Raw genomic sequence first — 26,934 nt, 5'->3', positions numbered from 1 at the left:
TTACTTAGTATGATATTTGTCTTTGTCTGATATATTAGTATGCTATTTGTCTTTGTCTGACTTACTTCACTTAGTATGATAATCTCTAGGTCCATCCATGTTGCTGCAAATGACATTATTTCATTCTTTTTTATGGCTGAGTAATATTCCACTGCATATATGTACCACATCTTCTTTATCCATTCCTCTGTCTTGATTGACTTTAAACATGGTTTATAATTTTTTTCCCCCAAGAGTGAGGGAAAGAAAAGCTGAGAGAATATGAAGAGGACTGATAATGGATATGGAGTTGGTAGTAAGTGTGGGATTCTTAAAGATGATATTCTTGAGAGATAGCACTGGAATATGACAGTGGAGGATGGATGACACAGTTGTTGTAGGAGAGGAAGTCAAAGAATTGAGAAGCTAGAGTGTTGGCTGGATCATCTATATTGATACTGAAATTACCAACCTGAAATTCTCTATATTGTCATTTATCAGGAACTTATTGATTCCTGGAACACTAAATTCTCAGGGAATATTTGTTGAATGAAGAGTTGTTGCACAATGACAGTCAAATTACAGTCTGAGGCTCTTTCCTCATGTGCACAGGTGAGGTAGAAATAAATGGATCCTATTCCACAGTGAGCCAAAATGAGGACACTAACCTGTAAAAATAGAATGTAGCAAAATAGGTCTTGGGGGAAATTACTTGGTAAATTCTCTCTCCCTGGACCCCACAAGCACTGAGCCTCCCAAAGCCCTAACAAAACGAATTCGCATCACATCGACAAGCATTTTTCTCATTAAAAAATATTTCTATTTTTATATAATTAGGTCTTTGGAAAGAAGACAAACATAAGCTGAGGGTATTATGTACAGAGAAGGAGACAAAAGGGAAAGGAATCAATGGAATTTGTATTTTTCCTCATCCTTATGGTCCCTAGAGTTTAGCAATTTTTTTTTTTGTTACAATTAAAAATGAGAGCTGACCCTCTCTTAAGAAATAGTGAGTACTGTGAGAATAGAGTGTTATATTTGTACTTATAAATGGATTGAATCCCCAACCTTTAGGGGTTGGCTTGTTTGGAAGCTGGAATGTATTTCCCCATAGAAACAATGTTACATATAAAGGTTAGGTTCCTAGGCAAGTCTATTTAATCATCAAGTTCCCAAAGTAAAGAGTATTATTTTGTTTTGTCTTAATAAGTAGGACTATAACATTTTATAATACTATGTTAATAAAATTGGAGGGGGGATACTCTCCCCTTCCTTTGGCTATTTAATAGGCTCTTTCACCAATATTTCTTCCATTTTAAGGAGGAGTTAGGGTGCAGGTTGAAGTGTTGAAAGTGAGTCTTATGTATGGCCTAACATCTTAGATCCCTCTGGGAGAATGCTGTAGAAGAAGAGGGGTAAGTCATTCAAGAAGCCCATTTTGGATCTGAGTCCAAGCATCATTCTACAAGTCAGCTTTACCAGTAATAAAGCAGACACTGTATTTTAATTCCCATCTATCTTCTGGGTCTACTTACCTATCAGGTCAGAATCCTTTTTTTTTTTTTTTTTTCATACTTTACTGTACTTAGTACATTTATTTATTTATTTATTTTTAATTTATTTATTTATGGCTGTGTTGGGTCTTCGTTTCTGTGCGAGGGCTTTCTGTAGTTGTGGCAAGCGGGGGCCACTCTTCATCGCAGTGCGCGGGCCTCTCACTATCGCGGCCTCTCTTGTTGAGGAGCACAGGCTCCAGACGCGCAGGCTCAATAATCGTGGCTCACGGGCCCAGTTGCTCCACGGCATGTGGGATCTTCCCAGACCAGGGCTCGAACCCGTGTCCCCTGCATTGGCAGGCAGACTCTCAACCACTGCGCCACCAGGGAAGCCCCTGGGTCAGAATCTTTACATGAGAAGAAAGTGATATATCGTCATTCTCAAACCTCAACAATATTATATAGCACTCCACCAAGATGCACTCGGCTGATAACACTTCAGTGAAGGAAGTGAAGGCAGATTTTTCCACCAAATTCATCTGATGCCTCCACCTGCCCTCACAGTTTGAGAGTTTCTCCCTGCTGTTTACACTCTGCCCCACTCTGCTTCTCTTCCGCATCCTTCTCCTGCTATGGCTGTCATGTCCTTGAAGGGGAGATATGATGTAATTTAATGAGCTCTGGAAACTTCCCCTCTTGTCACCATTCAGCCTGTCTGCTGTGCATCCAACCATTCTTTGCTGGGAAAGATGATAACTCTGGGGTAGACCATTGATTAAGCTTGGGTTGAATATCTACTGGTTTTGGGACCTTGGGAAACTTAGTTAGCTACCTGAGACTCAGTTTCCTCATGTGAAAAATGAAAGATGCCAAGCTGAAGGACTCCTGTATGGATTAAATGTGCTTATCATAAGTATCTAATGCTGTGTATGGCACCATTAGGTTTATTAGCATGGATATTGCCTCTTTCTTACTAACTTTAGGGGATAAGAATGATCTGCATTTTGTAAAATGAGAGAGCCAAGGCTCTGACTCGTTAATTGCAGAGCTAAGATTCACACCCAGCCTTGTCTTGCTCCCATTACATTACTGTCTCTATCTCCTCCTGTCATCTGCAATGATGGACATGTTAATTAAGGTTGCTGCTGGTCCCATCTACAGTGCCCTCCCACAATGTCCCTGTCAGACAGAAAGAAGGTGTCTGTTAAAGGTATGGTGAATCTATTCCAGGCTCAAGAATAATTTTGACTTTTGGTGGTAAAGTTTACCATAAGAAACTATGCCATTTTCTTCCTTCCTGAGATACCAGTGAACCCCATTTAAAATGGCTATTTTTTAGATGATTGGAAAAAGCCATACTAGGTGGAATGCCAAATGCCAGAATCTCAACTTGATAAGAAATGGATGTCAGAATAAAAAATCAGTATAATCGTAAACAAATGGAGAGAGATATGTGAGACATGTCATTTTTGGTTTTTTAATAACTGGAAATGAGATAGATAGAACTTAAAGGCTGATCATGGTTTCTTGTGTAGAAGAAAAACACAGTGACTCTCCTGAGGCCCATTGATCTGAGCAAGTGTAACTTTGTCATCACACACTCAGCACACAACTTTCAATCACACACACACACACACACACAATAGGAGGAATTACTAGGTCTTTAGAAGGTTTTGGGTTACAGATGACTTCTTGATGAGAAAATAAGTATTGGGAGTATTTTTCTGTGTAAAGTTCAAAAAGTTAACCCAATCTCTCCCTCAAAGACTTAAGCTGTCTTTCAAGAATTTATTTTACTTATAGGAGAGAGAGATGGGGAGACAAAATAATAAAAAGAATGGAACCTGCTGAAGGAGATTGTGAGATAGAAAGATGCACAAAAGGAGACAAGAGATTGACAGCAGTAGAAAGAATAGGTGCTATGACGAGGAAAAAGAAAACTTTATAATCTGGGGTGGCTTCCAGCCGATTTGATGAACTTTATTTGCTTTTTTCATCAGAAACTCTGGGGAAAGGTGTAATCATTTCTCAATTGGAATTTGATTCCTTTTTAGCTGTGTAGGTGGGAAATAACTTCGGATTGCTGTGTTGATCTTAAGTGTACCAGGTATACTCGTGTCTCGCTCCCATATTGCAGCCATCTGTCGGTAATAAATCTCTGTGTGATTGCCATCTGTGGGTGGAGAGGGAGAATGGCACAGTTTATTCAGGGAACTGTGCATATATTTTTTCGTTCTAAGAAGGACCCTGGCACTAAGGACATGAATTCACTCTAGGAGCCATAAGTCTCATGGAAATAGATATTTTTAGACAGGACTGCAGTGGAGTTAGAAGCTTCTAGCACCACAATTCAAGCTTGTGTTGAGCTTGGACATGAACTTAATAACTCTGTGTCTCAGTTTTTGCATCCAAAAAAGAGGACGATATGCTCCCACAGGGTTTTGGTAAAGGGCAAAGGCAATTATATTTGTAAAGGACTTAGCATAGTACCTGAGACTATATAGTAAGTTGAATCAGTCAGGGTTCATTCAGGAAAGCAGGAATTTTAACTGATAATTTTAACAGAGATAATTTAATATAGAAAATTGATTAAATAGGGATTGGAAGATTAAACAGGAGAAAAAAAACCCAAACCCACTGAGGCAGCAAGAGATGGTAAATGGAGGAATGAAGGAAAGAGGTAGCACCATCAGAACTTGAAGGAGAGGATTGGGACCAAGGCCACTAGGGAGGGGACACTAGTCAGCCTGCATCAGTGTTTCTGATGGAGTCTAATCCTGAGAATGTGGAGGAAACCATCCATTCATCCATCTACCCATCCATCCATCCATCCATCCATCCATTTTATTCACCCTCCCTTTATTCCTTCCCTTCCTTCCATCTATCCAACTCACAAATTCTAGACAGTGATGTTCCTACCTACAATATGTCAGACTGAGTACTCAGTGCTGAAACAATTACAGATGTTTACCATAAAGTTCCTGCCCTCAAAGAGCTCACAGTCTAATAGGGGAGACAAGGATATAAAAACCAAATTATAACAAAACGGTAAATGCTTTTATAGAAATATAAATAAAGTACCAATTTTTTTTGTATGATGGATATTATTAAATATAAATCTAAAACAAAAGGTTCCTGGGATGTTCAGTGTAGCACCTTAACCTGGTGAAGAGCCTGGCTCAGACCCTGGATCTTGCCATTACTTTTTTTTTAAACTTTTTGTTTTACATCGGAGTATAGTTGATTAACAATGTTGTGTTAGTTTCAGGTGTACAACAAAGTGATTCAGTTATACGTATAAATATATCTACTGTCATCTTAACAAGTTCCTTAAATGTTTTTTGTGCTTTTATTTCTTCATATTTAAAAATTTATTTCTCCATATTTAATGGTACTTAACTCATAAGATTGCTGTAGGATTAAATAAAGTACTTAGAATCATGTCTAGTACATGGAAAGCATTAAAAATGTTGGCTAATATTAATATTTGTATAGTACCATAGAGTTTAAATTCATCATTGCATTTAATTCTTAAAACCTTTCCCTGCCCTGGGGTAATAGACAGGGTATTTATTGCTTTCCAAATGGGACAGTGACATCCAGGGAGGTTATGTTTTTGGGGAATGTCACAGAACTGCAGAGCAGTGGAGCTGGAAATCTATCTCAGTTCTTCTTCTATAATATTCTTTCTCTTATGCCATGAAACATCCTATATTGACTTGGAAAAGCAACTGCTGTTCCCAAGTGTCATAGCTACTGACCAGCTGCAGCTGGGCTGCCTACAAACATAGCCAAATGACACAGGCTGCAGCATAACCAAGTCACTGCTGCTTTGTCTGCATCTGTCACTCAATACATGTTCCCTGGTGATCAAGGGATGGAAGGCGTGGGTCAAGGAGCTGCCAAACACCAAATATCCATCTTAATTGGTTGCAGGCAGTCACCTCCATCCAAGTCCTTGATGGGAAAATGGCTCCCACAGGGGTCCATAGAATTAGGAGTTCAATGTCCTTTAAAATCAAAACTAGCTTTGGAGTTTGAAATCACTCAAGAGTGAGATATTTTTGATTGATACTCCATTCAAAATATGGTTAGGTTTCCTTGATTGTTTCATTTGGCTTTGGGATCTGATCCTGTGAAAATGCATCAGAACTCTAATGCTGAGATTTGTGAAGCTGAGAGAGAAGCAGAAAATGGTGTAAGAGTCCAGTGTTTCCCAAGAGGGGAGACACAGATCACACCTGCAGCTGCCACAGAGTTAGGGGAGGTGTGATTATGAAATGGGAAATGGAAGACATGGAGTCCCATTCACTTAAGTTAATTTCTTGAATGCCATGTGCTGAGCCTGGGGCAGTGAAATGAAATAGCCATTGCCTTCTAGGAGTTTCTGTCTACTTGAGGAGAAGTGGAAACACATACTTATATTACATGTATATGAGATGATACAACTTCGTACAGGTAGCACTGAAGAGGAAGTGAGTCACTCTGCACCAAGGAACCTGAGGTTTCTATAAGTAAATGCCAACTAAACAGGGTTTTAAGCCATGCGTAAGAGTTTTCTAGACCTAATTTGAAGCAGTGCATTCTAAGTACAGGCCATAGCATGTATAAAGACCTAGAATCATGTACATGTTCCTCTTAACCCAAATGATACAACTCTTAAACAGTTGTATTAATTACCAACACTTGGTATTATCTTTTTAATTTTTGCCAAGCTAGTGGGTGTCAAATAGTATCTCATTGTGGTTTAATGTGAATTTTCTTAATTACTAATGAGGTTCAGTATCTTTTAATATGTTTATTGACAGTTTATGATTTAGGTGCAATACTTGTTCATGACTTCTGCCTATTTATCTATTTGGGATGTTTGTATTTTTCTTATTGACTTGCAGAAGTTTTCATATATTCTAAACACTAATCTTTATTGGTTTTGTTTTGCAAATGTATTCTATGTATATATTCCCATACACATATATTATACAACTCCTATGTTCTATATGTATATATGCAAATTATATATTATTACATATATAATTTGTATGTAATTATTGTATATATATTATGTATTAAATTAGTTCCATTAAAAAATATAAAATCGTCCATATATTCTCATAAATATAATATATATCTACATATCTATTTATATAGATTGATATGTCTCCTGTGGCTCATCTTTTCATTTTATATAATTTATTGATGTATTTTGTTTAAGAAATGTTATTTGCCCTGAGTCATAAGGATATGCTCTTTTACATATATTTAAAAAGTTTAGGGGAGACCTTCAAGATGGTAGAAGAGTAAGATGTGGAGATCACCTTCCTCCCCACAAATACATCAGAAATACATCTACATGTGGAACAACTCCTACAGAACACCTACTGGATGCTGGCAGAAGACCTCAGACTTCCCAAAAGGCAAGAAATTCCCCACATACCTGGGTAGGGCAAAACAAAAAAGAAAAAGCAGAGATAAAAGAATAGGGACGGGACCTGCACCTCTGGGAGGGAGCTGTGAAGGAGGAAAGGTTTCCACACACTAGGAAGATCCTTCACTGGCAGAGACGAGGGGTGACAGGGGGAAGCTTTGGACCCACAGAGGAGAGCACAGCAACAGGGGTGCAGAAGGCAAAGCAGAGACATTTCCGCACAGAGGAAACACAGCCTGAAGAGGGCTAGTGCGCCACAGCTAGCTGGGAAGGAGTTCAGGAAAAAGTCTGGAACTGCCTAAGAGGCAAGAGACCATTTTATCGGGCTGCGCAAGGAGAGCAGATTCAGAGCACTGCCTAAACGAGCTCCAGAGACGGGCATGAGCGTTGGCTATCACCGCAGACCCCAGAGACGGGCATGAAATGCTAAGGCTGCTGATGCAGCCATCAAGAAGCCTGTGTGCGAGCACAGGTCACTCTCCACACTTCCTCTCCCACGAGCCTGTGCAGTCCGCCACTGCCAGGGTCCTGTGATCCAGGGACAACTTCCCCGGGAGAACACATGGCACGCCTCAGGTTGTTGCAACCTCATGCTGGCCTCTGCCACCGTAGGCTTGCCCCTCATTCCGTACACCTCCCTCCTCCCCTGACCTGAGTGAGCCAGAGCCCCCTAATCAGCTGCTACTTTAACCCCATCCTGTCTGAGAGAAGAACACACACCCTCAGGTGACCTACATGCAGAGGCAGGGCCAAATCCAAAGCTGAACCCCAGGAGCTGTGTGAACAAAGAAGAGAAAGGGAAATTTCTCCCAGCAGCCTCAGGAGCAGCAGATTAGATCTCCACAATCAACTTGATGTATCCTGCATCTGTGGAATACCTGAATTGACAACGAATCATCCCAAAATTGAGGCAGTGGACTTTGGGAGCAACTGTAGACTTGGGGTTTGCTTTCTGCATCTAATTTATTTCTGGTTTTATGTTTATCTTAGTTTAGTATTTAGAGTTTATTATCATTGGTGGATTTGTTTATTGATTTGGTTGCTCTCTTCCTTTTTTTAAAAAAAAAAAAATATATATATATTTTTTCCTTCTTCTCTTTTTGTGAGTGTGTATGTGTATGCTTCTTTGTGTGATTTTGTCTTATAGCTTTGCTTTTACTGTTTGTCCTAGGGTTCTGTCTGTTTTTTGATTTTTGTTTTTTTTGTATAGTCTTTAGCACTTGATAGCATTGGTGGATTTCCTTTTGGTTCAGTTGCTCTCTTCTTTCTTTCTTTTTTTTAAATTACTTTTTAATTTTTTTACTTTTAATAATTTAAAAAATTTTTTATTTTAATAACTTTATTTTATTATTTTTACTCTTTCTTTCTTTCTCTCTCTTTCCTTCCTCCTTCCTTTCTTTCTTCTTCCTTCCTTCCTTCTTTCTTTCTTTCTTTCTTTCTTTCTTTCTTTCTTTCTTTCTTTCTTTCTTTCTTCCTTTCTTCCTTTCTTTCTTTCTTTCTTTCTTTCTTTCTTTCTTTCTTTCTTTCTTTTCTTTCTTTCTTACTTTTCTTCTGACCATGTGGCTGACAGGGTCTTGGTGCTCCAGGCGGGTGTCAGGCCTGTGCCTCTGAGGTGGGAGAGCCAAGTTCAGGACATTGGTCCACCAGAGACCTTCCAGCTCCACATAATATCAAATGGCAAGAGCTCTCCCAGAGATCTCCATCTCAATGCTAAGACCCAGCTCCACTCAACAACCAGCAAGCTACAGTGCTGGACACCCTATGCCAAACAACTAGCATAACAGGAACACAACCCCACCCATTAGCAGAGAAGCTGCCTAAAATCATGATAAGTTCATAGACACCCCAAAATACACCACTGGACGTGGTCCTGCCCACCAGAAAGACAAGATCCAGCCTCATCCACCAGAACACAGGCACCAGTCTCCTCCACCAGGAAGCCTATACAACCTACTGAACCAACCTTAGCCACTGGAGACAGACACCAAAAACAACGGGAACTATGAACCTTCAGCCTGTGAAAAGGAGAACCCAAACACAGTAAGATAAGCAAAATGAGAAGACAGAGAAACACACAGCAGATGAAGGAGCAAGACAAAAACCTACCAGACCAAACAAATGAAGAGGAAATAGGCAGTCTACCTGAAAAAGAATTCAGAGTAATGATAGTAAAGATGATCTAAAATCTTGGAAATAGAATGGAGAAAATACAAGAAACCTTTAACAAGGACCTAGAAGAACTAAAGAGGAAAAACAAAATTATGAACAACACAATAAATGAAATTAAAAATTGTCTAGAAGGAATCAATAGAAGAATAACTGAGGCAGAAGAAAGGATAAGTGACCTGGAAGATAAAAGAGTGGAAATAACTACCACAGAGCCGAATAAAGAAAAAAGAATGTAAAGAATTGGGGACAGTCTCAGAGACCTCTGGAACAATATTAAACGCACCAACATTCGAATTATAGGGGGCCCAGAAGAAGAAGAGAAAAAGAAAGGGACTGAGAAAATATTTGAAGAGATTATAGTTGAAAACTTCCCTAATATGGGAAAGGAAATAGTCAATCAAGTCCAGAAAGCACAGAGAGTCCCATACAGGATAAATCCAAGGAGAAACACGCCAAGACACATATTAATCAAACTATCAAAAATTAAATACAAAGAAAAATATTAAAAGCAGCAAGGGATAAAAAACAAATAACATACAAGGGAATCCCCATGAGGTTAACATCTGATCTTTCAGCAGAAACTCTGCAAGCCAGAAGGGAGTGGCAGGACATATTTAAAGTGATGAAAGGGAAAAACCTACAACCAAGATTACTCTACCCAGCAAGGAGCTCATTCAGATTCGACGGAGAAATTAAAACGTTTCCAGACAAGCAAATGCTAAGATAATTCTGCACCACCAAACCAGCTCTACAACAAATGCTAAAGGAACTTCTCTAAGTGGGAAACACAAGAGAAGAAAAGGACCTACAAAAACAAACCCATAACAATTAAGAAAATGGTCATAGGAACATACATATTGATAATTACCTTAAACGTGAATGGATTAAATGCTCCAACCGAAAGACACAGGTTCACTGAATGGATATAAAAACAAGACCCATATATATGCTGTCTACAAGAGACCCACTTCAGACCTAGGGACACATACAGACTGAAAGTGAGGGGATGGACTGTCGCCGCTTCACATGTCTCTGCCCAGAAGTGCTGACCTGCTGGGGGAGGCAGGACAAAAGTTCCAGAATAAGCGGAGGCAGCCTCAGCGGAGGCAGCAGATCCGGCAGTTCAGCGACCTGTGGGTCCAACTGGAGGAGAGTCACGCGCAGCCGGACGTTGTAGGTATATGTGCTGGATTTCTCCCGGAAGCTTCCTGACTAACATGGATGTCCCACCATTCCTTGCAGTGGAAGATTGCTCCTTGGCGCAGTGAATGAAGAACATGCAGTGATTGCTAATGGGTTTGGGAAGCGGAGACTCCTTCCTCTCTCTGTGACCATGCCATGATCATGTCTGCGACCACCACTCGACCTCAACCTTAGGATTCAAAATCAGATCAACAGCAGGACTTCGATAGGACTGGGGGAAACAGAGACTCCACTCTTGGAGGGCAAAAACAAAGTAGTGTGCACATCGGGAACCAGGGGAAGGAGCAGTGACCCCATCGGAGAGTGAACCAGACCTACCTGCTAGTGTTGGAAGGTCTCCTGCAGAAGTGGGGGGTGGCTGTGGCTCACCGTGAGGACAAGGACACTGGCAGCAGAAGTTCTGGGAAGTACTCCTTGTGTGAGCCCTCCCAGAGACCTCCATTAGCCCCAACAAAGAGCTGGATAGGCTCCAGTGTTGGGTTGCCTCAAGCCAAACAACCAACAGGGAGGGAACACAGCCCCACCCATCAGCAGACAAGCAGATTAAAGTTTTACTGAGCTCTGCCACCAGAGCACACCCAGCTCTACCCACCACCAGTCCCTCCCATCAGGAAACTTGAAAAAGCCTCTTAGATAGCCTCATCCACCAGAGGGCAGACAGCAGAAGCAAGAAGAACTATAATCCTGCAGCCTGTGGAAAAAAAAAAAAAACACATTCACAGAAAGAGAGACAAGATGAAAAGACACAGGGCTATGTACCAGATGAAGGAACAAGATAAAACCCCAGAAAAACAACTAAATGAAGTGGAGATAGGCAACCTTCCAGAAAAAGAATTCAGAATAATTATAGTGAAGATGATCCAGGACCTCAGAAAAAGAATGGAGGAAAAGATCAAGAAGATGCAAGAAATTTTTAACAAAGACCTAGAAGAATTAAAGAACAAACACCTAGAAGAATTAAAAAACAAACAAACAGAGATGAACAGTACAAAAACTGAAATGAAAAATACACTAGAAGGAAACAATAGCAGAATAAATGAGGCAGAAGAACAGATAAGTGACCTGGAAGACAGAATGGTGGAATTCACCACCATGGAACAGAATAAAGAAAAAAGAATGAAAAGAAATAAAGACAGCCTAAGAGACCACTGGGACAACATTAAACACAACAAAATTCACATTATAGGGGTCCCAGAAGGAGAAGAGAGAGAGAAAGGACCTGAGAAAAAATTTGAAGAGATTATAGTCAAAAACTTCCCTAACATGGGAAAAGAAATTGTCACCCAAGTCCAAGAAGTACAGAGAGTCCCAGGCAGATAAACCCAAGGAGAAACATGCTGAGACACATAGTAATCAAATTGAAAAAAATTAAAGACAAAGAAAAATTACTGAAAGCAACAAGGGAAAAATGACAAATAACATACAAGGGAACTCCCATAAGGTTAAGAGCTGATTTCTCAGCAGAAACACTGCAAGCCAGAAGGGAGTGGCATGATATACTTAAAGTGATGAAAGGGAAGAACCTACAACCAACCTACCCTGCAAGGATCTCATTCAGATTCAACAGAGAAATCAAAAGCTTTACAGACAAGCAAAAGCTAAGAGAATTCAACACCACCAAACCAGCTCTACAACAAATGCTAAAGGAACTTCTCTAAGTAGGAAACACAAGAGAAGAAAAGGACCTGCAAAAACAAACCCATAACAATTAAGTAAATGGTAATAGGGACATGCATATTGATAATTACCTTAAACGTGAATGGATTAAATGCTCCCACCAAAAGACACAGGCTCGCTGAATGGATACAAAAACAAGACCCATATATATACTGTCTACAAGAGATCCACTTCAGACCTAGAGACACATACAGACTGAAAGGTAGGGGATGGAAAAAGATATTCCATGCAAATGGAAATCAAAAGAAAGCTGGAGTAGCTATACTCATATCAGATAAAATAGACTTTAAAATAAAGAATGTTACAAGAGAGAAGAAAGGACACTACATAATGATCAAGGTATCAACCTAAGAAGAAGATATAACAATTATAAATATATATGCACCCAACATACGAGCACCTCAATACATAAGAAAACGGTTAACAGCTATAAAAGAGGAAGTCAACAGTAACACAATAATAGTGGGGGACTTTAACACCTCACTCACACCAATGGACAGATCATCCAAACAACAAATTAATAAGGAAACAAAAGCTTTAAATGACACAATAGACCAGATAGATTAAATTGATATTTATAAGACATTGCATCCAAAAACAGCAGATTACCCTTTCTTCTCAAGTGCACATGGAACATTCTCCAGGGTAGATCACATCTTGGTTCACAAATCAAGCCTCAGTAAATTTAAGAAAACTGAAATCATATCAAGCAACTTTTCTGACCACAACACTATAAGATTAGAAATAAATTACAGGGAAAAATTGTAAAAAACACAAACACATGGAGGCTAAACAATACATTACTATATAACCAAGAGATCACTGAAGAAATCAAAGAGGATATTAAAAAAAAACCTAGAGACAAATTACAATGAAAACATGACGATCCAAAACCTATAGGATGCAGCAAAAGCAGTTGTAAAAGGGAAGTTTATAGCAATACAAGCCTACCTCAAGAAACAAGAAAAATCTCAAACAAACAATCTAACCTTACACCTAAAGGAACTAGAGAAAGAAGAACAAACAAAACCCAAACTTAGTAGAAGTAAAGAAGTCATAAAGATCAGAGCAGAAATAAATGAAATAGAAACAAAGAAAACAATAGCATAGCTCAAGGAAACTAAAAGCTGGTTCTTTGAGAAGATAAATAAAATTGATAAACCATTAGCCAGACTCATCATGAAAAAGAGGGAGAGGACTCAAGTCAATAAAATTAGAAATGAAAAAGGGGAAAATGCAGAAGTTACAACAGACACCACAGAAATACAAAGGATCATAAGAGATTACTACAAGCAACCATACGCCAATAAAATGGACAACCTAGAAGACATGGACAAATTATTAGAAAGATACAAGCTTCCAAGACTGAACCAGGAAGAAATAGCAAATATGAACAGACCAATCACAAGTATTGAAATTGAAACTGTGATTAAAAATCTTCCAACAAAAGCCCAGGTCCAGATGGCTTTACAGGTGAATTCTATCAAACATTGAGAGAAGAGATAGCACCTAGCCTTCTGAAACTCTTACAAAAAAATTGTAGAAGAAGGAACACTCCCAAGCTCATTCTACTATGCCACCATCTCCCTGCTACCCAAACCAGACAAAGATACCACATTAAAAAAAAAAGAAAACTACAGTCCAATATCACTGATGAACATAGATGCAAAAATCCTCAACAAAATACTAGCAAACAGGATCCAACAACACATTAAAAGGATCATACAACATGATCAAGTGGGATTTATCCCAGTTCTGCAAGGATTCTTCAATATACGCAAATCAATCCATGTGGTACACCATATTAACATATTGAACAATAAAAACTATAGAATCATCTCAATACATGCAGAATAAGCTTTTGACAAAATTCAACACCCATTTATGATAAAAACTCTCCAGAAAGTGGGCACAGAGGGAACCTACCTCACCATAATAAAGGCCATATAAAACAAACCCACAACAAACATCATTTTCAATGGTGAAAAACTGAAAACATTTCCTCTAAGATCAGGAACAAGACAAGGATGTCCACTCTCGCCACTATTATTCAACATAGTTTTGGAAGTCCTAGCCATGGGAATCAGAGAAGAAAAAGAAATAAAAGGAATCCAAGTCGGAAAAGAAGAAGTAAAGCTGTCACTGTTTACAGATGATATGATACTATACACAGAGAATCCTAAAGATGCTACCAGAAAACTACTAGAGCTAATCAATGAATTTGGTAAAGTAGCAGGATACAAAATTAATGCACAGAAATCTCTTGCATTCCTCTACACTAATGATGAAAAATCTGACAGAGAAAGTAAGGAAACACTCCCGTTTACCACTGCAACAAAAAGAATAAAATATCTAGGAATAAACCTACTTTAAGGGAGACAAAAGACCTGTGTGCAGAAAACTATAAGACATTGATGAAAGCAATTAAGGAAGATACAAACAGATGGAGAGATATACCATGTTCTTGGTTTGGAAAAATCAATATTGTGAATAGTGATGACTATACTACCCAAAGCAATCTACAGATTCAATGCAATCCCTATCAAATTAACAATGGCATTTTTTACAGAACTAGAACAAAAAATCTTAAAATTTGTATGGAGACACAAAAGACCCCGAATAGACCAAGCAGTCTTGAGGGAAAAAAACAGAGCTGGAGGAATCAGGCTCCTTGACTTCAGACTATACTACAAAGTTACAGTAATCAAGACAGTATGGTACTGGCACAAAAACAGAAATAAAGATCAATGGAACAAGATAGAAAGCCCAGAGACAATCCCACGCACATACGGTCACCTTATTTTTGATAAAGGAGGCAAGAATATACAATGGCGAAAAGACAGCCTCTTCAACAATTAGTGCTGGGAAAACTGGACAGCTACATGTAAAAGAATGAATTTAGAACACTCCCTAACACGATACACAAAAATAAACTCAAAATGGATTAAAGACCTAAGTGTAAGGCCAGACACTATAAAACTCTTAGAGAAAAACATAGGCAGAACACTCTATGACATAAATCAGAGCAAGCTCCTTTCTGACCCACCTCCTAGAGAAATGGAAATAAAAACAAAAATAAACAAATGGGACCTAATGAAACTTACAACCTTTTGCACAGCAAAAGAAACCATGAACAAGACGAAAAGACAGCCCTCAGAATGGGAGAAAATATTTGCCAATGAAGCAACTGACAAAGGATTAATCTCCAAAATTTACAAGCAGCTTATGCAACTCAATATCAAAAAAACAAACCATCCAATCCCAAAATGGGCAGAAGACCTAAACTGACATTTCTCCAAAGAAGATATACAGATTTCCAACAAACACATGAAAGGATGCTCAACATCACTAATCATTAGAGAAATGCAAATCCAACCTGCAATGAGGTATCACCTCACACCAATCAGAATGGACATCTTCAAAAAATCTACAAACAATAAATGCTGGAGAGAGTATGGAGAAAAGGGAACCCTCTTGCACTGTTGGTGAGAATGTAAATTGTTACAGCCACTATGGAGAACAGTACGGAGGCTCCGTAAAAAACTAAATCTGGAACTACCATATGATCCAACAAACCCACTACTGGGCATATACCCTGAGAAAACCATAATTCAAAAAGAGTCATGTACCACAATGTTCATTGCAGCTCTATTTACAATAGCCAGGACATGGAAGCAACCTAAGTGTCCATTGACAGATGAATGGATAAAGGAGAAGTGGCACATATATACAATGGAATATTACTCAGCCATAAAAAGAAACGAAGTTGAGTTATTTGTAGTGAGGTGGATGGACCTAGAGTGTGTCATACAGAGTGAAGTAAGTCAGAAAGAGAGAAACAAATAGCATATGCTAACACACATATATGGAATCTAAAAAAAAAAAAAAAAAAGGTTCTGAAGAACCTAGGGGCAGCAAGGTAGTAAAGATGCAGATGTAGAGAATGGACTTGAGGTTACGGTGGGGGGAATTGTAAGCTGGGACGAAGTGAGAGAGTGGCATAGACATATATACACTACCAAATGTAAAATAGATAGCTAGTTGGAAGCAGCCACGTAGCACAGGGAGATCAGCTCGGTGCTTTGTGACCACCTAGAGGGGTGGGATAGGGAGGGTGGGAGGGAGGGAGATGCAAGAGGGAAGAGATATGGGGATATATGTATATGTATAGCTGATTCACTTTGTCATAAAGCAGAAACTAACACACCATTGTAAAGCAATTATACTCTAATAAATACGTTAGAAAAAAAACTACAGATATTAAAAAATTATAGACATTTACCTTTTGAATATTTTAGCTATCTTTATTAAACAAAATCTAGTAATGAAGATATGAAAAGAAGTTTAAATGCCTTTCATATTTAGATATGTAAACTATTTAGAATAATTTTTTGTGTATCATGTGATGTAGGCATCCATTATATTTTATTTTCAAAACATATAACTGATTGTCCCAGCACCATTTTTTGAATGGTCCATATTATATCATGCAGTCTGAAATACTAACTTTGGAATATATCACAATTCTAGAAATCCATTAGTTCAATTAACAAAAGATTAATTTATAAAGTCTTTATGAAACTTCATGAAGTAGACATTAGTATCTTTACATATAACTTGACCAGCATTACATGGAAAATTATACAGATTCTTTTGACAACAGTGTCCATGTTCTTATCACTTGGAGAGGTGAGAAAAGAGCCAAATCATGCAAGGATTTTGGGGACCTAGGATTTTATTCCAGAAACCATTAAAAGCCATCAAAAGGCTTTCAGCAGGGGAGTGACATACCTTAATTTACATTTTAATATGATTCTCTAGCAGTTGGATAAAACGGAGGTTGTAAGAAGGCAAACATGTATGGCAGACACCAGTTAGATAGCTGTTACAGTGGTCCAGATGTGGGGTGGTGCCACGTAGACCTTGGAGAATTCAGTGGAGATGGACATAAGTGAATGAGTTTGAAATATATTTTAGAGATAAATGCATCAGAACTTGCTGTTCAGCTGGATTTAATTGGAGGCTGAGAGAAAGGGACAAATCAAGGAGGACATTTAGAGTGAGCAGCTGAGTGGTGGTGGTGCCAGTTGAGATAGGGAAGGCTAGAGTGTAACGAGGGGAGTCAGGGGGACAGATCAAGTTGGTGATTCCTATGAAATATGCAAACAGAGATGTCAATAGGCACTTGGATATACAAGTTTGGAACTGGGGTGGAGTGGCCCATAGATATATACTTGGATTTATTTGTGACATTGACTGGAAGATCTTCACAGGGGTGGTATTATAAGGACTCCTGATTTTATAAAGTTGAACAGCAAATGAGAAGTGACATTGGAGACAGTGCAAACAAATTTTTCAAGAAGCTCAGCTCTGAAGGAAATAAGATCAAACACAGAAGATACAGAACTAGGGGTAGATAAAGGATTGAGCAACTTTTTTTTTTTTTCCAATGGGAGCGATCCATACTTAGAGGAAGGAATGAATAGAGAAATAGCGGTAGATAATATAGGAAAGAGGAGGGAAAAAAAATATATACAACTGAGGAGGCAGGGGCAATGAGGAAAAAGGGGTTGAGGGGATGCTCTTTGCTGGGAGGGTAGAGAAGAAGCATACCATTTCCTGAGAGTGGCAAAAGAAGGGGACATTATAATGTGAGGTCTAAGTGCCAGGCTTCAGAGCCAGATGGTCTGGGTTTACATTAGTCTCTGCTGTTTACAAGTGATGGAGCCCCTTAAACCTTAGTTTTGTCATTGATAACATGGGAATGATGGTATTAATACCCATCTTTAGGATTGTTATGAGGACTAGATGATATACAGATAGCACTTAGCACAGAGCTCAATAACCATGAGGTCAGATTGTATTAATAAATATAGGTTTGCCTATATAGGTGGGAAGTCAAAGATAATCACATTGAGTTCCTCAATTTTCTCATGAAGACCCTTAGTTTGCAAAAGCTATTCTAGATAATGGGAGATGGAATTGATCACCAGAACTTCCCACTTTCTTTTTTTTAAAATATTTTAATTGAAATATAGTTGATTTACAATGTTGTGTTAGTTTCAGGTGTACAGCAAAGTAGTTCAGTTATACATATATGAAAATCTATTCTTTTTTAGATTCTTTTCCATTAGAGGTTATTACAAGATATTGAGTATAGTTCCCTGTGCTATACAGTAGGTCCTTGTAGATTATCTATTGTACATATAGTAGTGTATATATTTTAATCCCAAACTCCTGTTTTATAATCCCCCCCCCCCACTTTACCCTTTGGTAACTATAACTTTGTTTTCTATGTCTGTGAGTCTATTTCTGTTTTATTGATAAGTTCATTTGTATCATTTTGTTTTTTAAGATTTTCCTCCTACTAGCATTTGTATAGCAGGTAAAACTGTTTTAAAGTGGGAATGAAGGGTAAATAGTTCAGACTGTTCTTTTCCTGGTTAACACAAGTGAGTGAGACACTCATTCTTGGAACTGGCCACAAAACATTATGGAGGCTTTTACTAAACTAGAAACAAAACCACATTTTCCCTTCTGCCAGATCTGTGAACAGAGCTGCCTGAGTGGCAGAGTGCTTCTTTGAAACCTGGAACACTGTGTGTTTTTTTACACACAACTTGTTTGCAGTTCAACTGGCTTTTTATTTCAGGGTGTCTATGGTTATGGGAGGGGAGATTTCAGCTCCTCAAGATTATGTAGACATTTAGTCAAATGTAGTTCTAAAGACATACCACAAAAAGAGTTCTGGTGGGCATTGGAATATCTGGGCTTGATCCTGTCTCCTTTACCACCTAACTGTGTGGTTTTTGTCAGCATCTAGAGAAGAAGGGGTTTGGACTGAACAGGTGATGATTCCCATGTAGTTCTCCAACCACCTGCAACACAAGAATCTCACTAAGCAGTTCTTGCCCGAGAGATGATTCTTTCTTCTATCCTGAAGGTGTGTGGAAGGAGATTCTCTCAGCAATAGTACGTCTCCCAACACATTATAAGTAGCCACTCGGGTACTATGTTAATTACTCACTGCTGTTTCCTGTTTACAGATAGATTTACTCAAGAAAACATTTGTTGAAGGTCCTCTCTTCTAGGTGCTGAAACTGTGATAGCCACCAAGAGAGACCTAGCTCTGCCTTCATGGACATCATAACCTTGGTTTTACCAAAAAGCCCCCAAAGGACCTTCATTTTCCAATAGACTGTGTCTTGATAGTTCACTTAATATTTTGGACTCAGCTTTATTCCATTCATCAAATATCATGTATTTTGAAGATAATTTCTTTTCACATTTTTATGTCTGGTGTCCGGCATCATTTCTGGCACATACAAGGTATGCAATAATATCTGAAAGAAACAATCCCTGGTAATTTGAGAAGGTATGACCTTTTCGATAGGTCACAATTGCAACAATGTAATTTCTATTTTGGTGCATTATGAAGAAAAGAGCATAAGTGTTAGGAAATGAACATTTGTTTAGAATTTATCATGCAACATTGTGCAGATACTTTAAATACGTATGTTAATATGATTCTTTTAATTGCCTGTTTCTTAAGATGAAAAAACTGAGGTCCAGAAAGGCTATGTAGCCAGCCATGTTACTTAGCTATTACGTAGCAGAGATGCTTTAAATCATGGTCTGCCTGACTCTAAAGATTATTCTTGTTTTATTTCTATGTGTTTTCCACCATTGCAGGAATTACTGTTGTCGTCAGATGCAAAAACCCTGACCAGTGCTATTACATAAGTAAAAGCTCCATAATAATCTGGAGCCCTCCAGGTCCTCTCTGCCTGTGTCAGACTTTCTCCAGCTTCACTGTCACTGACTATGGAGGTCCCAGAAGCTGCAGACCACAACAGACCCCAGATGGATGATGGCACAAAATTACAAATTAGAGATAAAATAAGTGCTGTTGTTGTTTTAACCATGGTGATAATAATGGCTTACACTGATATGATGCCTAATGGATTGCAAAACACTTGACCATGTGTCAACACTCCTGGGAAGTAGACAAGGCAGGGATCAGCAAGCTTACATCCCCTCTCTCGAGCTTGCCCTGCTCGTTCATGGCTTGGCTGAGTCTGGTCTTTTTGCTCCTCGTCCAGTGATACACAGAATAATGAAAGATGCTCTCAGTTTAGACTGACTATGTGTATGCCAGTTATAAGATAACCCACCAGATACAGAGATTTATACCTAGGCTTAAAATAGTAACAACATAATTTCATAGCAGCTCACAGTTTATTTTCCCTTTTGGAAAGAAAAGATGCCCTTTCTTTTTTCTTCCTTTGTGCTTTGTAAGAAAACCCAGTTGTGGGTTGCAATCAGAAGTGGAGAATGGGGTCCTCTTATTTTGTTCAATTTTCAGACCATCACAAAGGAAGGAAAAGCTTTTTAGTCATTTGGAAATGGTAATAAACAAGACTCTAGGTCAGGCAATTTGCAAGAGACCTGAGAAGTTATGATACTTTTACCTATTCTTTTTTTTTAATTTTTTTTTCCATCTTAACCATTTTTTTTTATAGTTCTTTTTTTATTTTTGGCTGTGTTGGGTCTCCGCCTCTATGCGAGGGCCCCCCCCAGCCGCGGCAAGCGGGGGCCACTCTCCATCGCGGTGCGCAGGCCTTTCACTATCGCGGCCTCTCTTGTTGCGGAGCACAGGCTCCAGATGCGCAGGCTCAGTAGTCGTGGCTCACGGGCCCAGTTGCTCCGCGGCACGTGGGATCCTCCCAGACCAGGGCTCGAACCCGTGTCCCCTGCATTGGCAGGCAGATTCTCAACCACTGCGCCACCAGGGAAGCCCCTTTTACCTATTCTTAAAGGAGCTACCTATACAAAATCTTTCTTGACCTTCTAATGTATCCCATGTAAAGCTGGAGCCAGCAAGGGTACTGGAAAGCACATCTTGCTTTTTTTACCCAAAGGAACTAAGACGCAGCTTACTCTGAGCTGGCCATTCACCGAGATTTACATGCTGGTGCTTCTGTGAGTTTGAGTGGCAGTGTTTGCTTTTCTGTCCCCTTTACTTCTCTGAGTTATGCTCTGTGCTCAGAGCAACTTAGTTCCTCTAGAGACAGGCAGTTTTGTTTCTAAGAAGCACACAGTGGATTTAGGAAATGCAGCATCTGTGGTTCGCTGCCAGCTCCACCATTTAGAGGTTATGTGATCTTGGGAGAGTCATTTCATAAGCCTCTCTTTCTTCATCTGTGAAATGGGAATAAGGCCTGCCTCACAAAGTTGTTGAGTGAATGACACATATAACTGTATGTGAAAAGTACTTTACACACAAAATTGATCCTTACTGTCTTAATTATTGTCTTTTCACATTTATGGCTCTCTCTCTTTTTTGGAAACTTATCACCCATTTCCAACAAGATGTTCCTTCCCCAAACTTATTTCAACTTGTTCTTTGTCATAATTTTTTGAAAGTCGTGGGGCTGTTTGATGGTTAATTTTATGCGTCAACTTGTCTGGGCCATGATGCCCAGATATTTGGTCAAACATTATACTGGATGTTTCTAAAAGGTGTCTTTGGATGTGATTAACATTTAAATCTGTGGACTTTGAGTAAAGCAGATTGTCCTTCACAATGTGGGTGAGCCTCATGTAATCAGTTTGAAGTCCTGAATAGAACACAAGACTGCCATCCCCTGAGCATGAGGGAATTCTTAATCAGAGGCCTTCAGACTTGAACTGCAGCACTGGCTCTTTCCTGAGGTTCTAGCCTGCTGTCCCACACTGCAGATTTTGGACTTACCCGTGTGAGCCAGTTCCTTAGAATAAATCTCTTTCTACATATATACACAAGTTATTCTGCTTCTCCAGAGAATCCTGACTAATACAAGCTGGTTTGTGATAGCGTCCTTCTGAGGTCGCCACGGAGCTGAGAAGTGATGGCTCCTCGTCAGAACCTTGTAGCTGAGTTGTGCGTGAGATGCTGGGTTGGGAGGCTGGCACTTGATGACCCTCAGGTTGGTCTCTTGCTGTCAACAGAGCACCAGTATGATGGGACTGGACCTACCACTACTGATGTCTCATGCAGGAAGCTCTGGGTTCTCACTCCTTTTCCATGGACTTTCTTCCCCAACAATCCTAGGCAAGGCTTGAATCTTTTCAAAGGATGTTCCTCCTTTGGATATGGGGAAGTTTTTGGATTTTGTGTTCAATGGCCTTGCTTACACATCAGTAACACCATGTCACACCCCTCCTCAGATGCCCCCAAGAGTTCCCTGTTCTCACCACATCAAGTGCAAATGCCCTTGCCTGGCTCTGAGCACATCACATCCATCTCCTTCTTATCGCTTGAATGTGACATGCTCATTTTGCCTCCATACTTTTGCTCATTTTCATCCTTTCTAAAGTGGTTTCCTTCATTCTACTTAGGGCTGCCCAATCCTCTCAAGTCCCCCTTCCTTCATCAAACTCATTCTGGTGGCCCCTATTTCATGCTGGCTCCTCTGCCCTGAACTTCAACACCCATGACAAGCCTTCACCACAGGGTTCAGCAACATATTATGCACTGACTTGCAGTCATTTTTTTTGAAGTTTCTGAGTTGAGAGCTTTCAAACTCAATCATGTGAGAAATGGTTAACTGAGCAACTACTATTCACTCTATTGGTTACCTGAGATAAATGTGTAAGACATGGCTTGCATTCTTTAAATGGCTCATATCTAATGGGAGAGATAGACCAGTAAGCAGAAAATTAAAATGCAGTGATATGAGTGTTATAACAGAGATGTGTACAAAGTCCTATGGGGAGAGGGCAAGTGAATGTGGGAGGCAGACTGTGGAGGAGGGATCTATTTTTGAATACCTATCATGTTCTGAGCCCTGTGCTAGGGATTTATATGAATCATCTTATTCAGTATTTAAAAAATCCTGCAAGAAGGATGTGGAGCAATGTCCCCACCTTCCCAATAAGACCAAGAAAGAAGTGACTTGCCAGCATCAGAGAATTTGGTGGAGTTCATGGGCCTGTTGGCTCCAAAGCCCATGCACTTTTTCATTATCCTGCCTACTAGGGGGCTTCACTGGTAACCGCCAGCAAGGCATGCTCTGTACTGACCACTCAGACTCTGCCTCCTTTCAGTAATATTTGGGCTATTTGCACCTTTTCTTTTCTCTCACAAGAACTTCTATTTTGCTAGAGATTACCAAAGCAAGACAACAAACAAATAATAAGGGTAAGCATAAACCAAAACCAAAACCCCTTTCTTTTTGTAATATGAAGGCGCTAGTTATTAATTTGCTGTTAAAACCTGAATTTGAAGGAATGAATTTTAACTTTTAAATTAATTTATTATATGTTTGGTAGCTAGACACAATCGTTAACAAATTCAACCATGTTAAGATAGCCCATCAAATCTAGTTCTGAAGCAATATATTTTTTTGATGAGTTTGTTGTAAAATCTCTTTATTATTCAACTGGATTTGTTTTTCTCAAGAAAAAATAGACTTAAATATGCTTTTGAAGGGAGGAGGGGAAGAAGGAACAAAGGAAGGAAGGGAAGAAGAAAAGAAAGAAGGGTGGGCTGAGATGGTGGACCACTGCAAAGCATTCTGTGAGTGATACTCTACCAGGTCTGGGTCTGTTAATCTCTCCACTTGATTTTATACATTTTAAGTTCTGGATTCACTTGGTTCTCTATATCTAAAGACCTGGATCCATGACTTAATTATCTTTGTATCCCTCACAAGGTCTAACACTCAGCACCACCCATACAATAGCTACTGGACAAATGTTCAACTGTGCTACACATCAGTCTGAAATTCTTTCAATTCAAGTCTTCATGCTAGGAAAGCACTTTGCCTACCTTCACTGGTGTCATAATTGACAGTCCAGTTTACTTTAAAAAGCATTTCTCTTATTTATTTATTTATTTATGTTGCACTGTGCCGCATGCAGGAACTTAGTTCCCCAACCAGGGATCGAACCCCTTGCCCCCTGCATTGGAAGCACGTAGCCTTAACCACTGGACCGCCAGGGAAGTCCCAGCATTTCTCTTTTTAATAAGAGGTGCTCAATAAGTGTTTATGCAATGGATGAATGATGAACACATTGAATTCTCGTTTGTATTTGTGCTGGATTTAAGTTGTTCCCATGAGGACGGGGAGCTCCTTGTTCTTCATCTTGTATCTTGTGCCTTGCACGTGAGGTTGGTGCTGGAAAAGTCTTGCTGAATTGAGTAAGCCTGGCGATTCTGCTTTTACCTGTCTATTTGGAATCTTCTTAGAGAACTTGCCAAAAGGTTATTTCAACTGTCATAATGGCAGACAGTGTGTGGGTAAATGAAGGGAGAGAAGAAAAGAGAGGATGCATAAATGAATTTTTTAAAATTAATTTTTATTGGAGTATAGTTGATTTACAATGTTGTGTTAGTTTCTTCTGCATGGCAAAGTGAACCAGTTACACATATACATATATCCACTCTTTATTTTAGATTCTATTCCTATATAGGTCATTACAGAGCATTGAGTAGAGTTCCGTGTGCTATACAGTGGGTTCTTATTAGTTATCTATTTTATATATAGTAGTGTGTATATGTCAATCCCAATCTCCCAGTTTATTGCTGCCCCCCCCTTTCCCCCTTGGTAACCATAAGTTTGTTTTCTACATAAAAATCATGTTGGAAGTCAGGCATGGAAACCCACTCTCCCTCATTCTTTCTTCCTTGTTGCCCATTTCTGGGTCTTCCAGGAAATAACAAGTAAGAGGCTGCAGTTTCTGCAATGAGAGACAAGGGGCCAAAACGTCAACTGGACAGACGAGTATACAAGACAAAGCACAGAAGGGTGGGCTTTTCCCACTCTGCCCTCAACCCTGCCAGGTGGGCCCTGGCTTGTCCTGGAGTTCCCTGGCCAAAGGCTTTCTCCTCCTTCTCCCAGCCCAGTGGAACTGCCAGGACTGCTGAGAGAAAGTGTGAGCAGGGCGGGCAGGCAAGGCAGCTGCTGAGGACAGGCGCTGCAGCAGTGGTGCCAGGAGTGCTCATTTATTTTGTACTTAGATTTACAAGTATAATGAGGTTTCATCTGTTGACTGCCAGCCTATCATCCATCAACCGTGTTCCACTGGAGGCAGAGCCCATGTCCTGTTGGGCGTCCGAAACATTGGCTTGTTCTCTTTTCCTGCCTTGTAGGCCTGGTAAACAAAGGGAATGGGGCTACAGATGGAAGTTGTTTGCTGCATGTGTATGTCTGGGGGTAGGCAAGGCTGTGGCTGGTGTCCCTGCCTTGAAACACACCAGCTGGTGATGTTTTTATGTCTGGTATCCCCAGCTCCAACTCCAACTCGGAGCAAGCCAGAGAAATGATGGGCTAAGCCTGATTTCCTTCTCCTTCCAGCTTCCATTTTGGGTTTACACACTCTTGGCATGAGGGCAGCCCAGCTGTAGGCCCTGCTTCTCAGTCCCCTTGGCAGTGAGGCAGTGATGATTGGCCCTCTGGGATGTAGAGAGGAGGTGGATGTCTTCCTGCATCTGCTCTGGCTTTCATTAGGGATTTTCCCCTCTCACCCATTAGGTTGAGACAACTTGGTACAAATGGGCTATTTCTAGCTCATTGCAAGGAAGAGTTGGATTGAATTCTCTTCAGAAGGGAAGCCTTATGGATGCTGTTAGTGCTGTCTCTTGAGAGGAGGCAGGCTAGGTCCTATATTTAAGACCATTCACCCATCACCTCTGTCACACTGGGTTTCTCAAAGCTAGAGGCATTACAAAGTCTTTGGAATACATGATTCTGAATTCATAGAGTTCTAGATGAGGGACTTGGGGAAGCTTCTTATTTAATCTCCCTAAATCTTAGTGTCCTCATTTAGTGAATGAAGAATGAATGAATAAATGGATGAATAAATCTGTTTATTATCTATCAAGAATTTTAATTCCAATCCCCTTATGGTCTCCTACCCCTGTGAGTGGTGCTGAATTGTGTAGAACTCTCACGGTTTTCCAAATCCTATTTTACAATGAGACATTTATAACTTGGGTTTGCTAGTGTTCCTCTTCCAAAGTCATGTATATATGTGTGTATGTGTCTGTGAGTATTTGCATGTGTTTGTATGTTTGTCCTTAGTACCCTATCTTGAGAGGCATATAGCATCATGATGGTACTTAAGGTCAAAATGCCTGGGTTGGATCTTGGCTCTGCTACTCACTAGTAATTTTACCTACGACAAGCGGTTTAACCTCTCTGTACTTCAATTTACTCTTTTATAAGATGGTAATAATATCAATGATGTCTACCTCTTGATGTTGTTGTGGGATTCAATGAGTTTATATAGTGATTACTTAGAACAATGTTTAGCACGTGGTATGCTATGTAAGTTTTGGTATTATTGTAGGGGTGGTCAAGGAATGTGATTTCATAGTGTCTTACTCTTAGGGGTTGTCTGCTGATATATAAACATCTTTACCTTATGCATAAGACCTTGCAATTTTGCCTTCAGAGAATATTCTGTATGAAGGCTCCCTCACTCCTTGATGCTCTTTCTTTCTCCATCTTTCCTCATCCTCTTCCAGCAGCTCCACTTTAAGTACCCCTCCTGCTGGTGTCCCACCACCCTCCCTCTGTTGTGAGAATGGAGACTCTGCTCAGATCCCTTCTTTGTCATATAAAGACATAGACACACACATACACATAAATGTACTATAAGTAATAATTCCAGTGTCATTAGGAACTGGTCTCCTCATTAGAGAGAAGAGGTATAAGTAAAATGAATCCTGATATATTTTCTATTAAAAAAATTGTTAGATCTGTCTACTGAAAAAGCCTAGAAAGAATGATCAACCCAGTAGCAATAAGGATCCTTCACATACAAATTGAGGTCTCCAAATAAGATTTATCACTAAAGAACTGGGAATTCTTGGAGAAATGGATGATTACAGGTTTGAGACAGGAAATGCATTAGATGAGTCTGGAATATCTTGCCATGCCAGAAAGCATGGAAGCTATCAAAGGCCCTTGAGGCCATGTTAAAATGACTTAAAAGAAA

At 39.6% G+C, this 26,934-nt stretch overlaps 2 long non-coding RNA genes across 2 annotated transcripts in view; one reads left to right on the top strand and one right to left on the bottom strand.

Annotated features, from left to right (window-relative positions):
* The window catches only part of LOC309660914, a 65,944-nt gene extending 50,124 nt beyond the window's left edge, over positions 1-15,820 (top strand). The window contains exon 3 of the long non-coding RNA XR_014263714.1: positions 39-15,820. This is a non-coding gene — a long non-coding RNA (uncharacterized lncRNA). The remainder of the gene's footprint in view (positions 1-38) is intronic.
* Positions 8,183-26,934, bottom strand: LOC309660918. The gene is made up of 2 exons (XR_014263718.1): positions 20,757-26,934; positions 8,183-20,420 (listed from the first exon to the last, which is right to left on the bottom strand). It is a non-coding gene; the product is annotated as an uncharacterized lncRNA (long non-coding RNA).

The sequence above is a fragment of the Balaenoptera physalus genome (genome assembly GCF_965194825.1).
Source record: "Balaenoptera physalus genome assembly, chromosome: 5".
In the NCBI taxonomy this organism is placed as follows: domain Eukaryota; kingdom Metazoa; phylum Chordata; class Mammalia; order Artiodactyla; family Balaenopteridae; genus Balaenoptera; species Balaenoptera physalus.
This window is presented reverse-complemented; position numbering and strand designations above follow the sequence as displayed.